The sequence below is a fragment of the Sinocyclocheilus anshuiensis genome, unplaced genomic scaffold (genome assembly GCF_001515605.1).
Source record: "Sinocyclocheilus anshuiensis isolate Anshui unplaced genomic scaffold, SAMN03320099.WGS_v1.1 scaffold502, whole genome shotgun sequence".
Taxonomy (NCBI): domain Eukaryota; kingdom Metazoa; phylum Chordata; class Actinopteri; order Cypriniformes; family Cyprinidae; genus Sinocyclocheilus; species Sinocyclocheilus anshuiensis.
The window spans coordinates 1,475,424-1,475,679 of NW_015544194.1; positions in this window are offsets into that span (position 1 = coordinate 1,475,424).

Consider the following 256-nt stretch of genomic DNA (forward strand, 5'->3'; position numbering starts at 1 on the left):
AGTAACCATTGTCTTTGGATTTATAGTAAAATCATCGTTAATTTTCGTAAGGGTTGTGTTGTCTGCCCTAGCTCCCCTTAAACCTATAATAAAATATGATTATTTGTCTTTTAAATTACTACTGTAACATTGCAATAGATAATAATGGTCCTTTATACAGTATTTTGAGTGATGACTGACGAGCAATGGGCTGCTGCTGCTTAACTAAGTAAACAAAGACAAAACTACAATAGCATATTTACAGATGAAACTGACC